We start from the raw sequence: 12,713 nt of genomic DNA, 5'->3' as shown, positions 1-12,713 counted from the left end.
GAAGAAAGACTGGATAGACTCGGCTTGTACTCGCAAGAATTTAGAATTCTCTGCCACAGTAGGTAGTTGAGGCCAGTTCATTGGCTATATTTAAGAGGGAGTTAGATGTGGCCCGTGTGGCTAAAGGGATCAGGGGGTATGGAGAGAAGGCAGGTATGGGATACTGAGTTGGATGATCATCCATGATCATATTGAATGGTGGTGCAGGCTCGAAGGGCCGAATGGCCTACTCCTGCATTTAATTTCTATGTTTCTTTGTTTCCCTCTCCTCACCCCTCTCCCTCTCCCACCCATCTCTCTCTTCCCCCCCCCCCTTCCCTCTCTACCCCCCCACCTCCTTCCCCCTCTCTCCCCCCCCCCCCCCCTTCCCTTCCCCTACCCCTCTGTCCCTCTTCCACCACTCCCCCTACCCTTCCCTCCCCACTCTTCTGCTTCTCTACCCTTACCCCACCCCTCTCCCTCCCCCCACCCCTCTCTCTTCCCCTCCCTTCCCCTCTCTCCCCCCACCCCTTTCCCTACACCTCTGTCCATCTTCCACCACTCCCCCCTGCCCCTCTTCCACCACTCATGTTACCCCTCCCTCCCTCCCCTCCCCCTCCCTCCCTCCCTCCCTCCCTCCCTCCCTCCCCTACTCTTCCACTTCTCTCCCCCTTCTCTCCTCCCCCTCTCCCTCTCCTCATCCCCTCTCCCTCACCCCTCTCCCCTCCCTCCCTCCTCCCCCAGCCCCCTTCCCTCTCTACCCCACCCCCTTCCCTCACACCCTCCATCCCCTTCCCCCTACCCATCTGTCCCTCTTCCACTTCTCTCCCCCCTTCCTCCTCCCCTCTCCCTCCCCACTTTTTCCCCTCTCTCCCTCTCACCCCTCCCAAATCTGTCCCGTTTCCTCCTCCTCCTCCCCTCTTCTCACCCCACCTCCCCCCACCTGTGTGTTTGGGGGGTGGTTAATATGAGTGTGATGCCGCAGCACCCCCCCCCCAAATGCCGTTGGGGAAACAGACCCAACGGGTCTGCACTTGGTCTAGTTGTCTATAAAGCTACCAATGGCTTGTTTCCTTTGTCATTGTTCATTTGTTCTATATCTCTCTATATCACAGTCCACATCTCTCATTTCCCCTTCCCCTGACTCTCAGTCTCGATACGAAAACGTCACCTAATCCTTTCCTCTGGAGATACAACCTGACCCGCGGAGTTGCTCCAGCTTTTTGTGTCTATCTTCGGTTTAACCAACATCTGCAGTTGCTTCTTACACATTAACACAAGATTTGCCAGTAAAATGAAGAACACACACCGACTGAGTGACAATTATAATACTAATAATTATTATTATTATAATATCTTTTATTGTCATTGCACATAAGTGCAACGAGATTTGGAATGCAGCTTCCATCCGATGTCATAACTTAAACAACTAATACAATTTAGATTTAGATACCCTGAGAACATGGTTTGTAAAAAGAACAGTAAAATTGTCAAAACAGTTCAAACAGACTAAAGTGCAGATGTGCCTGTGCGACGTGACTATCCGAGGGAGACAGTTCATGGGGGTGGGGGCACTCAGCAGGGCCGGTTCAGAGCCGCTATAGCTCTGGGGATGAAGCTGTTCCTGAGTCAGGAGGTTCGGGCGTAGAAGGCCTTGTAACGTCTGCTGGTGGGAAGTAGTTCGAACGGTCCATTACAAGAGTGTGAGGAGTCTTTATGGATGCTGACGGCCTTCCTGAGGCACCGTGTGTGGTAGATGCCCTCCAACGCTGGTAGCTGTGTCCCAAAAATCTTCTGCGCTCTGTGGACGACGCGCTGAAGAGCTCTCGTCTCCACCTCCGTGCAGCTGAGATACCATGCGTTAATATGCTCTCTGTGGTGCAGCGGTAGAATTGTTTCTGTAAACAATATCCATGCCTCTCTGTTACTCCTGCAGGATACAGGCCCAGGTTCGGCGGCCATAATGGGCACAGCAGCCACAACGGGTATGGTGGATACCATGGGCATGGCGGACACGGCGGGCCTGGCCAGTACGACTGGTATGACGGTTACGGACACGATGGCTGTGGTAAATATTTTGCTTCTCGTTTCATGTGGCGGCACAATGGTGCAGCGATAGAGTTACTGCCTGACACCCGGGTTCGATCCTGACCTCGGGTACTGACTGTTCGTAGTTTGTATATTCTCCTTGTGACAGCGTGGGTTTCTCCGGCTGCTCCGGCTTCCTCCCACAATCCAAAGACGTGAAGGTTTGTTTGTTAATTGGCTTCGGTAAAACTGTAAATTGTCCATAGTGTGTAGGACAGTGGTAGTGTATGGGTGATCATTGGTCGGCATGGTACACAAAAATGCTGGAGAAACTCAGCGGGTGCAGCAGCATCTATGGAGCGAAGGAGATAGGCAATGTTTCGCGTCGAAACCTTTCTTCAGACTGGTTGGGCCGAAGGGCCTGTAAACGTTATGACCTCTAGTATTTAATATTTCCATCCTAGACAAAAACGATTCTGACTGTCTGCCCTCTCCAATGCCTTGTATAAGGGTGACCAGAACTGCATGTAATACTCCTGGTACCGGTCTAATTATGGGCGGCACAGTGGCATATAGGTCGAATGAATGTCCGACAGTGCCAGTGGTTTGATCCTCACTACAGGTGCAGTCTGCACAGAGTTTGCACATTCTCCCTGTGACTGTGTGGGTATTCTTCTGATGCTCCGGCTTCCTTCCACACTGCAACGACTTGCAGGTTTGTAGGCTAATTGGCTTCTGTAAATTGTCCCCAGTAGATACGAAAGTGAGGTAACATAGAACTAGTGTGACTGGGTGATTGATGGTCGGTGTGGAACGAAGGGCCTGTTTCCATGCTGTATATCTGAAGTAAACTGAAACTAATATAAAGTCCTGTAAAGCTACATCATAACTTCCAGACTATGGGGTGTGTTTTAATATTGGGATGGTTTAGTTTAGTTTATTACAGGTAATGTGAAAAAAGTTTATTTTGCTGCCTGCTCTCCTGTCAACGAAAAGACTACACATGATTACAAACCGGAAGTGGGGGTCGTGCGGAGGTCGAGTGATCCCCGTACAGGGCCTGTCCCACCTGCATGTGACTGCATGCGGCGAGCGCGATCAAACTGGAAGTGGGGGCCGTGCGGAGGTCCAGTGATCCTGCACGAGTTGACGTGAAGTTCCAGCGAAGTCCGCGGGAAGTTCGCGCTAGGCGTAAGGTGTCAAGACGCTGCGTACGGTTTCAAGACGCTGCTTACGCCGTCGAGGCGGTGCGTACGGCCTCAATGCAGCTACGGGCCGGCGGGCCGTTGCCACACGGAATTTTTGAACAGTGTCTGTTTCTCGGAGGCCCGCGCGATGTCGGGACCAGCTCCGCACAACTCCATACGGCTCCGGCGATCGAAGTGGGACCGGCCCCGTGAGGCCGTACGGCTCAAGCGACCACGTTAGGTCGTGTTTGCCGCATGCAGTCGCATGCTCTTGGGACAAGCCTTTTAGATCAATGACTCGCTGAGAGAATGAGGATCTATCTCACCCCAAGATTCCATAACTGCATCCAACCAAGTTGAAAAGTTCATTTCTGAATTAATTCCTGCAAACATTATTCACACCAGTCTGTGGCAGTCTCCCACACGAAAGTCATTTGGATACGATCAATTTATTTTGGTTCAATAAATGTTTCATTTTATTCCCAAAACGCTGAAGGACAGGTGACAGTCAATGTTGAAATAACACAGAAGGCCAGAGGACCAGGGTTAATGTTCCATGTCAACGACCTCCGTCAGTGGGAGGAGCAGGGTAGAGGAAAGTGTACTGAATGATGCAGGAATCCTAGCACTGTGAATGATGAGTTGAGTTTAGCGCAGTTGAGTTCAGTACAGTTGAGTGCAATTGAGTTGAGTGCAGTTGAGTTGGGTTTAGTGCAGTTGGGTTTAGAGCAGTTAAGTTAAGTAAAGTGCAGTTGAGTCGAGTACAGTTGTGTTAGGTGCAGTTGAGTCTAGTTGAGTGGAGTACAGTTGGGATGATAGAGTAGAGTGCTTTAGTGCAATTGAGTTGACTTTAGTGCAATTGAGTTGAGTTTAGAGCAGTCGAGTTGAGTTTAACGCAGTTGAGGTGAGTTCAGTTGAGTTTAGTAAAGTTGAGTTAGGTGCAGTTGAGTTGTTTTCAGTTTATTGCGGTTGCGTTGAATGCAATTGAGTTCAGTAGAGTGCATTTGTGTTGGATTTACTGCAGCTGAGTTTAGTGCAGTTGAGTTGAGTGCAGTTCAGTTGAGGTGAGTTGAATGCAGTTCAGTTGAGTTTAGTGCATCAAATTGTGTTGTGTTTAGTGCAGTGATATTTGGTGCAGTTGAGGTTAGTGCAGTTTTAGTTGAATTTAGTGCAGTTGAGAAGCTTAGTTTAGTTGAGTTTATTGTATGTCAAACAATCCCGTTGCAGGCATACACTGGCCCTATCCCTGAACTCTACCTCCGCTACATTGACTACTGCATTGGTGCTACCTCCTGCACCCATGCAGAACTCACTGACCATCAACTTCACCACTAATTTCCATCCTGCATTTAAATTCACTTGGACCATCTCCGGCATCTCCCAACTGTTTCTAGATTTCATCGTCTCCATCACATGAAACAGACTATTGACCGACATCTACGACAAACCTACTGACTTCCATAGCAATCTTGACGACACTACTTCCCACCCTGCTTCATGTAAAGACTCTATTCCCCAACTCCCAATTCCTCCGATTACACTGCATCCGTGCCCAGGATGAGGTGTTCCATTCCAGGGCATCGGGGATGTCCACATTCTTTAGGAAACGGGGGATCCCCTCTTCCATTACAGATGAGGCTCTCACTGGGATCTCCTCGATATCCCACAGCTCCGCTCTTGCTCCCCTTCCCCGATTCTAACAAGGACAGAGCCCCCCCCCCTCCCCCTTGTCCTCACCTTCCACCCTATCAGCCATCGCACAAAGCATAGAATCCTCCAAAATGTTCACAACCTCCAACGGGATCCCACTAATGGCCACATCTTCCCATCTCCACCCCTTTCTGCTTTCCAGAGAGAACGTTCCCTCCGAAACTCCCTGGTCAACTCATCCCATCCCACCCGAACCAGCCCATTCCCAGGTACTTTCCCCTGCAACCGCTGGAGATGCAACACCTGTCCCGTTACCCCCTCCCCCTCGACTCCTTTTATGGACCCAAACAGTCATTCCAGGTGAGGCAGAGGTTTCCTTGCACCTCCTACCTTGTCTACAGTATCCACTCTTCCAGGTGTCAACCTCTCTACATCGGTGAGACCAAGCGCAGGCTCGGCGATCGCTTCGCTGAACACCTCCGCTCAGTCCGCCTTAATCTACCTGGTCTTCCGCTGGCTCAGTACCTCAACTACCCCTCCCATTCCAAATCTGACCTTTCTGTCCTGGGCCTCCTCCATTGTCAGAGTTGAATTGAGTTTAGTGCAGTTCAGTTGAGTTCAGAACAGTTGAGTTCAGATTAGAGCAGTTGAGTTGAGTTTTGTGCAGGTGAGTTGAGTACAGGTGAATTGAGTTGAGGGCCGTTGAGGTGAGGTTAGTGCAGTTGAGTTGTGTTCAGTGCGGTGAATTTGGGTGCAGTTAAGTTTAGTGATGTTGAGTTGTATTTAGTATAGTGTAGTTGAGATGAGTGCAATTATGGTGAGGTTATTGCAGTTGAGAAGTTGAGTTTAGTGCTTTTGAGTTGAGCTTATTGCTCTTGTGTTGTGTTCAATTGAGTAGAGTGCAGTTGAATTTAGTGCAGTTGAGTAAAGTTTAATGCAATTGAGTCGTTTGTGTGCCGTTTAGTTTAGTGCAGTTGAGTTGAGTGGAGTTTAGTTTAGTACAGTTGGGGTGAGTTTACTGCATTTGAGTTGAATTTAGTGCAGTTGGGTTGAGTTCAGTGCAGTGCAGATGAGTGCAGTGCAGATGAGTGCAGTGCAGATGAGGTACGATTTGGTTGACTTGAATATTGCAGTTGAGTTGAGTGTACTGCAGTTGACTTGCGATTAATTAAGTGCAGTTGAGTTGGGTTTAGTGGAGTTGATTTTGGTATGGTGCGCGAGTCAAGTTCGATGCAGTTGAGTGGAGTTGAGTGCAGTTGTGTTGATGTCAGTGCAGTTTCTCTGAGTTGAATTTAGTGCAGTTGGTTTAGTGCAGTTGAGTTAAGTGTAGTTTTGTTGATGTTCGTGCAGTTGAGGAGTTGAGTTTAGTGCAGTTGCGTTTGGTGCAGCTGAGTTAAGTGCAGATGACTTGATTTGTGTTTACCGCAGTTGAGTTGAGGTGAATTGAGTTGAGATTAGTGCAGTTGAGTAGATATTAATTTCAGTTTAGAACGGTTTAGTTAAGTTTACTAACCTATAGCTCCTACCCACCACTCTGGGAATAATTCTGGTCAATCGCTTTTGGACTCTTTCTAAAACCACCAAATCCTTCTTAGATTAGGATCAACATTACTGAATACAATACACCCAAACCAAATTGCTGTAAGGTTGCATCCTACCTTCCCTGACTTTGGGATGTATTTTTAGGTTGTGAAGGTTTGGGTACGATCTGATCAATTGTCATCAAAATCTTTCTTTCTCCACAGGTACTGGTAGACTACAAGATTATTTATCTACAATATAAACTGTATACGACTGAGTTAAAATGTCAATTTCTGAGTTAATGTCATGAAATATCATTCTGTTTCTCCCACAGAATGGCCAAGTGGATACGATAAGAATGGAGGCTACGGTAAATTTATTGCAGTTTTATATATTCTTCACTTAATCCACAAAACACTGATGGACATGTGACAGCCAATGTTGGAATAACGCAGAAGACTAAAGTACCAGAGTTAATGTTCCATGCCGACAACCTGCCAGTGAAGACCCCGTCAGTCAAAGGAGCAGAATTCCCTCACGGTTTGCTTTTAAATGAAGGAAATGGTAGTGAATGAAGCAGGAATCCCAGGGATCCACACAACGGATGTTGTTGAGTTGAGTTCAGTGCAGTTGAGTTGAGTTGTGTTGAGTTTCGTGCAGTTACATAGAAACATAGAAATTAGGTGCAGGAGTAGGCTATTCGGCCCTTCGAGCCTGCACTGCCATTCAATATGATCATGGCTGATCTTGCTTCATCTTTCAGTCTTTGTACAGAAACCAGAAGGTTTTCTTTTTCATCGAGTTCACTCTCCAGGAAGGCGTTTCTCTCAATTGCCTGGTTCAGGCGCTGCTCAAAGTCTTCCAGGGACATAATAGTCGCTCTTTTTGCCCTTTCCAAGTCGTCATTGGCTTGTTCCAGTTCTCTGATGTACTTTTGCAGTTGATCTTTAACTGCTGTGGTTTCAGTGAGCCCATCTTGCAGAAAACGCGTTTATAATTCTCCGAACGGTGTTCTTCTAGCTTTTCCTTAAACAACTCAAGCTCCATACGGAGACGATTGTTGTCGGACAGCAATTCACGATTTCTATTTTCAGCATGCTCGAGTTGAATTTCCAATTCTGCTTCTAGTTCCCGACTTCCTTCCTGGAACTCAATTAGTTCATCCCGAGAATTCTGTGCACAATGTTGGTATTTCAGAGCAAGCTCTTTCCAATAACTTATTTCTTCATCAACCGAATTGAAATTACATCTTTCCAAATCATCCATTGCGACTATCTCAAATTTGCTACCGGTTGGCCCCATTGTCCGCTCATCACTGGTCGCCGCCCACTACCACCACCACCGGTGTTTGTCACCTCACCGCCGGCTCCCAGCTCTTTAAATTTGTGTTGGTTTTCGTGCAGTTGTGTTGGTTTTCGTGCAGTTGACTTGGCTTTAGTGCAGTTCAGTTGGGTTTAGTGCTGTTTCGTTGGGTTTTGCACAGTTGTCGTTAGTTTAGTTGAGTGTAGTGAAGGGGAGTTAAGTTTAGTTTAGTGCAATTGAGTTGAGTTCAGTGTAATTGGGTTGCGTTGAGTGCAGTTGAGTAGTTGAGTTACTGCGGTTGAGTGGAACTGAGTTGAGTGCAGTTGTGATGAGTTTATTGCTTGAGTTCACTGCAGTTGAGTTTAGTGCTGTTAAGTTGATGTTAATGCTGTTGATTTTTATGCTGTTGAGTTGATGATGTTGCTGTTGTTGATGGGTATTATTACTATGGCTAAAAGGAAATGGCAGAAGAGTTGAACAGATACTTCGGATCTGTCTTCACTAAGGAAGACACAAACAATCTCTCAGATGTACTGGAGGACAGAGGATCTAAGGGGGTAGAGGAACTGAAAGAGATTTTCATTAGGCAGGAAATATTATTGGGTAGGCTAATGGGACTGAAGAATGATATATCCCCTGGTCCTGATGGTCTGCATCTCTGGGTCCTCAGGGATGTGACTCTACAAATTGGTGATCATTTTCCAATGTTCAATAGATTCTGGATCAGTTCCTGTGGATTGGAGGATAGCTAATGTTATCCCACTTTTCAAGAAAGGAGTGAGAGAGAAAACTGGGAATTACAGACCAGTTAGCCTGATTTCGGTGGTGGGAAAGATGCTGGAGTCAATTATTAAAGAGGTAATAATGGGTCATTTGGATAGCTGTAAAATGATTAGTCCAAGTCAGCATGGATTTATGAAAGGGAAATCATGCTTGACTAATCTTCTGGAATTTTTTGAGGATGTGACTGGTTAAATGGGTAAAGGGGTGCCAGTGGATGTAGTGTATCTGGACTTTCAGAAAGCCTATGATAAGGACCTGCACGGGGGACTGGTGACTACAATTAGAGCACATGGTATTGGGGGTAGGGTATTGACATGGATAGAAAATTGGTTGGCAGATAGGAAGCAAAGAGTAGGAGTGAATGGGACCTTTTCAGAATGGCAGGCAGTGGCGAGTGGAGTGCCGCAAGGCTCGGTGTTGGGGCCACAACTGTTTACCATATATATTAATGATTTGTAAAAGGGAATTAGTAGCAACACGAGCAAGTTTGCGGATGATACAAAGCTGGGTGCCAGTGTGAACTGTGATGAGGATGTTAGGAGGTTGCAGGGTGACCTGGACAGATTGAGTGAGTGGGCAGATGTGTGGCAGATGCAGTATAATATAGATAAATATGAGGTTATCCACTTTGGCGGCAAAATCAAGGGAGCAGATTATTATCTCAATGGGGTTAGGTTAGGTAAGGGGGAGGTACAGCGAGACCTGGGCGTCCTTGTAAACCGGTCATTGAAATTTGGCGTGCAGGTACAGCAGGCAGTGAAGAAAGCTAATAGAATGTTGGCCTTCATAACAAGTGCATTTCAGTATAGGAGTAAAGAGGTTCTTCTGCAGTTGTATAGGGCTCTGGCAAGACCACATCTGGAGTATTGTGTACAGTTTTGGTCTCCTAATTTGAGGAAGGACATCCTTGTGATTGAGGCAGTGCAGCGTAGGTTCATGAGATTGATCCCTGGGATAGCGGGACTGTCATATGAGGAAAGATTGAAAAGACTAGGCTTGTATTCACTGGAGTTTAGAAGGATGAGGGGGTATCTTAGAGAAACCTATAAAATTATAAAAGGACTGGACAAGCTTGATGCAGGAAAATTTTTCCCAATGTTGGGCGAGTCCAGAACCAGGGGCCACACAGTCTTAGAATAAAGGGGAGGCCATTTAAGACTGAGGTGAGAAAAAAACGTTTTCACTCAGAGTTGTGAATTTGTGGAATTCCCTGCCACAGAGAGCAGTGGAGGCCAAATCACTGGATGGATTTAAGAGAGACTTCTATAGAGCTCTAGGGGTGCATGGAATCCAGGGATATGGGGAGAAGGCAGGGACGGGTTATTGATTGGGGACGATCAGCCATGATCACAATGAATGGCGCTGCTGGCTCGAAGGGCCGAATGGCCTCCTGCACCTATTTTCTATGTTTCTATGTTTGATGTTAATGCTGTTGAGTTGATGTTAGTGATGTTGAATTGATGTTAGTGATGTTGAGATGATGTTAATGCTGTTGAGTTGAGTTTGGAGCAGGTAAGTTGAGTTTGGAGCAGGTGAGTTGAGTTTAGTGCAGGTGAGTTGAGTGCAGTTAAGTTTAGTGGAGTTGAGGCGGTTAGTGCAGATAGGTTGAGTTCAGAGCAGTTGAGTTTGATGCATTCGTGTGCAGTTGAGTTGAGTTTAGAGCAGTTCAGTTGAGTTAAATGGTGCTGAGTCGTGTTTAGTGCAGTGGAGTTGTCTGCAGTTGTGGTGAGTTTAATGCTGCTGATGACATGAGTTCAGTGCATTTGAATTTGGTGCAGTTCAGTGTAGCTTAATTCAGTGGACTTGAGTTGAGTTTAGTGAAGGTGATTGTAGTGGAGCTGAGTTGTGTTTAGTGCAGTTGATTAAATTTTGTGCAATTAAGTTCAGTTCTGTATGGTGCACTTGTATTGAGCGGAGTTGAGTGTAGTTGTTTTGAAGATAGCGCTGTTGAGGAGTTGAGTTGTGTTGTGTTGATCTTAGTGCAGCTGAGTTAGGTTGTGTTTAGTGCGGTTGAGTTGACTACAGTGGAGTTGACTTGAGTGCAGTTGAGATCAGTGAAGTTGAGTTGCCGTAAATGCAGTTGAGTTGAGTTTAGTGTAGTTGAGTTGAGAGTAGTGCAGTTTAGTCCAGTACTAAACTGTTGGTAAAATTTAGTAGACTTGTTTATTGAAGTTGAGTTGAGTTCACTGCAGTTGAGTTGGGTTTAGTGCAGTTGATTTTAGTATGGTGCACTTGAGTTAAGTTCAATGTTGTTGAGTGGAGATTAGTGCAGTTGTGTTGAGGTGAATTAAGTTTAGTTGAATTGAGTTTAGTGCAGTTGGATTAGTGCAGTTGATTTGTGTTGAGTTGAGTTTAGTGCTGTTGAGTTTAATGTAGTTCAGTTGAATATAATGCATTTGAGTTTAGTTTACTATAGTGGAGCGGAGTTGAGTCCAGTTGGGTTGGGATTAGTACAGTTCTGGAGTTGTGTTTGGTGTAGTTGAGTTAGGTTTAGTGTAGTTTAGTTCAGGTTAGTGCAGTTGAGGTGAGTTGAGCTTATCAGAGTTGAGATTAGTGCCGTTGAGGTTAGTGCAGTTGAGGTTAATACATTTGAGTTTGGTACGATTTAGTTGACTGGAAATTGCAGTTGAGTTGAGTGTACTGCAGTTGAGTTGCGATGATTTAAGTGCAGTTGTGTTGGGGTTAGTGCAATTTATTTTAGTAGGGTGCACAAGTCCAGTTCGATGCTGTTGAGTGGAGTTGAGTGCAGTTGTGGTGATGTTAGTGCATTTTCTCTGAGTTGTGTTTAGTGCAGTTGAGGAGTTGGGTTAAGTGTAGTTTTGTTGATGTTCGTGCAGTTGAGTTGAGTTAAGTGCAGGTGAGTTGATTTGTGTTTACTGCAGTTGAGTTGTGATGAATTGTGTTGAGTTACGTTGAGATGTGAGCAGTTGAGTTGATTTTAATTTAGTTTAGTGAATTTCATGTTAGATTGGTTTAGATAACTTTACTAACCAGTAGATCGTAACCCTCACTCTGGGATAATAATGGTCAACATCTTCTGCACTCTTTCTAAAACCACCATATCCATCTTGGTTTGGGGTGAACATAACTGAACAAAATACACCCTAACCTAAAATTGCTGTAAGTTTGCATCCTGCCTTCCCTGACCTCGGGGTGTATATTTAGGTTGTGAAGGTTTGGGCCTGATCCGATAACTTGTCATCGCATACGTTTTTCTCCACCAGTACTGGTAGACTCCAAGATTCCTTAGCTACAAAATAAACTGTACACCACAGAGTTAATGTTTTTGTCTGAATTCGTCATCAAATATTACTCACGCCAGTCTGCTTCTCCCACAGGAGGGTCAAGTGGATACGATAAGAAAGGAGGCTACGGTAATTATATTATAGTTTAATATATTCTTCACTTAATCCACAAAGCAATGATGGACAGGTGACAGTGAATGTTAGAATACCGCAGAAGGCTAAAGGACCAGGGTTAATGTTCCATGTCGACAACCTGCCGGTGGTGACCCCGTCAGTGAGAGGAGCAGAATTCCCTCACAGTTGGCTTTACAAGGAGGGAAAAGGCAGTGAATGAAGCGGGAATCCCAGGGATCAACACGGCTGATGTTGTTGTGATGAGTTGAGCTTAGGTCAGTTGAGTTGAGTTTAGGTTAGGTTGAACATAACTGAACACAATACACCCAAACCAAATTGCTGTAAGGTTACATCCCGCCTTCCCTGACTTTGTGGTGTATTTTTAGGTTGTGAAGGTTTGTGTACGATCCGATCAATTGTCATCAAAATCTTTCTTTCCCCACAGCTACTGGTAGACTCCAAGATTCCTTAGCTATGAAATAAACTGTATACGACTGAGTTAAAATGTCAATTTCTGAATTCTTGTCATGCAATATTATTCACGCTTGTCTGTTTCCCCCACAGGATGGTCAAGTGCATCCGATAAGAACGAAGGCTATGGTAAATTTATTGTAGTTTAATATATTCTTTACTGCATCCACAAAACACTGATGGACAGGTGACAGCCAATTTTGGAATAACACTGAAGGCTAAAGGACCAGAGTTAATATTTCGTGTCGATGACTTGCCAGTGCAGACACCGTCAGCGAATGGAGCAAAATTCCCTCACGGTTTGCTTTTCACCGAGGGAAATGGTAGTGAATGAAGCAGGAATCCCAAGGATCAACATGACAGATGTTGTTGAGTTGAGTTCAGTGCAGTTGAGTTGAATTTAGATGAGTTTAATGCATTTGAGATGAGTTGC

The 12,713-nt window shown here is 45.6% G+C and overlaps 1 pseudogene; it reads right to left on the bottom strand.

The window, feature by feature from the left end:
• Nucleotides 1-5,278: 5,278 nt before the first annotated feature.
• Nucleotides 5,279-7,731, bottom strand: LOC129716389 (nuclear distribution protein nudE homolog 1-like; annotated as a pseudogene).
• Between the last annotated feature and the right edge of the window lie 4,982 nt (nt 7,732-12,713).

Source organism: Leucoraja erinacea, unplaced genomic scaffold (genome assembly GCF_028641065.1).
Source record: "Leucoraja erinacea ecotype New England unplaced genomic scaffold, Leri_hhj_1 Leri_225S, whole genome shotgun sequence".
NCBI classification, from domain to species: Eukaryota; Metazoa; Chordata; class Chondrichthyes; order Rajiformes; family Rajidae; genus Leucoraja; species Leucoraja erinaceus.
This window is presented reverse-complemented; position numbering and strand designations above follow the sequence as displayed.